Source organism: Meriones unguiculatus, chromosome 14 (assembly GCF_030254825.1).
Source record: "Meriones unguiculatus strain TT.TT164.6M chromosome 14, Bangor_MerUng_6.1, whole genome shotgun sequence".
In the NCBI taxonomy this organism is placed as follows: domain Eukaryota; kingdom Metazoa; phylum Chordata; class Mammalia; order Rodentia; family Muridae; genus Meriones; species Meriones unguiculatus.
In genome coordinates this window covers 21921033-21922526 of record NC_083361.1, presented here as the reverse complement: position 1 = coordinate 21922526, position 1494 = coordinate 21921033, and the positions used below count along the sequence as shown (strand labels likewise).

At 42.2% G+C, this 1494-nt stretch overlaps 1 non-coding gene across 1 annotated transcript; it reads left to right on the top strand.

Annotated features, from left to right (window-relative positions):
- The first annotated feature begins 413 nt into the window (after positions 1 to 413).
- Positions 414 to 519, top strand: LOC132647856 (U6 spliceosomal RNA). Its single transcript, XR_009586196.1, has one exon. It is a non-coding gene; the product is annotated as a U6 spliceosomal RNA (small nuclear RNA).
- Positions 520 to 1494: the final 975 nt, after the last annotated feature.

Here is a 1494-nt window from a genome sequence, read left to right as displayed (position 1 = left end):
GCGCTGAAAACTTGGAGGTCATTGTGGTGGAGTTATTTCTCCAACCATGTCAATGCTTCTTTAGTTTTCATGTTCCTTACAACAGTTAAAAGGAGGAGGAGGAAGATGATGAGAAGAGGGGAGGAAGAGGAGAAGGAAGTGGAGAAGACAGATGTAGTGGTTCGTTCTCACGGCACCATTTATTCTGGAGGCTGAGGAAGTGAGGGCTAGTGAGCCCAGGAGTCTGAGGCCAGCATGGGCAACAGTGTGACTCTTGTGTTAAAAGAGGAAGTGAGAGAGGGGAGGGGGGAGGAAGAAGAAAAAGAAAGAAAGCACTATGCTACATATACAACCAAGCTTGAAGATGGCTCAGAGAAGAGGCCCAGCAGACTATAAAAATATCATTTTTATAAAATTCTATAAAAAAATGTGTGTGCTCCTGGGTTTGACAGCATGCATCTAAAACTGGAACAATTAAAAAGATTAGTATGGTCCCTATGTAAGGATGACATAGAAATTCTTGAACCATTCCACACTTTAAAATCTAATCCTTGCTTTTAAAAAAAATCCATTTTTATCTTTCTCTAAGACGTCTCCTCAGCTTACTTATTTTTAATTTCTTTCAGGGACAGCTTCCTGGCCATTAGCCTGAGGTGGGAAACACCGTTAATCCTCCTCAGCTGAAAACAGCCCTAAAGCTGTGGGAAGATGCTAAGCAGATAACCTGCTGCTCCTCAGCATCCCCACAGACCTCTTTGTGTCTCTACCTCGTACACTGTACTAGAACATTCTGTGGTCGCGGGGAGCAGGATTGGGTAACATCTCTTCCTAGGAAGTTTGCAAACATTTCTTGGGGGCAGGGGATGAGTACTGAAGCCCAGGCTTCTCTGTCATGCTGAGCTATAACCCCCAGCTCCTGTAAACATATTTTAAAGCTGAATAATGTACTTGGATAAAACGTTGCTATAGAGAAAATGACACACATATTCAGCTTGGAGGTCTGAGAAGCCAGTGTGCCATTAAGTCATAGAAATCCTCTCCAGTATCTCCAGCTGGCCATTCAAACTCCTACAGAGAGCTAGTTATTTAATTACACCACAAACAGAATTTTTGCAATTGTTTCCAAATGGCCTTTCCTGGCCTGCTGGGGTCTCAGGCTGAACTGATGTATGGTAAGCCTAATTTTTTTTTTTTTTTTTTGCCTGCTGATGGAGAGCTTTAAATATTGCTTTTGTTTTGTTTTGTTTTGTTTTGTTTTGTTCTGTCATTTGCAGACTGTAAATTCCATGGCAAAGCAGAACCATGTATTAGGTAAAGGATCATTTTTTTTTCTCCCTCTCTCCAAAATATCATGTCAAACATTGAACTTGAAAATGATCGTTCGAAGCTGGAGAGATGCCTCAGTGGATAAGAGCCAGTGCTGCGCAAATACAAAGACTTGAGTTCAGATCCCGGTACCGACACTTAAACAAAAAGCTGCCGTAACTGTGTGTGTTTGTGTGGGGGCTCTAGCCG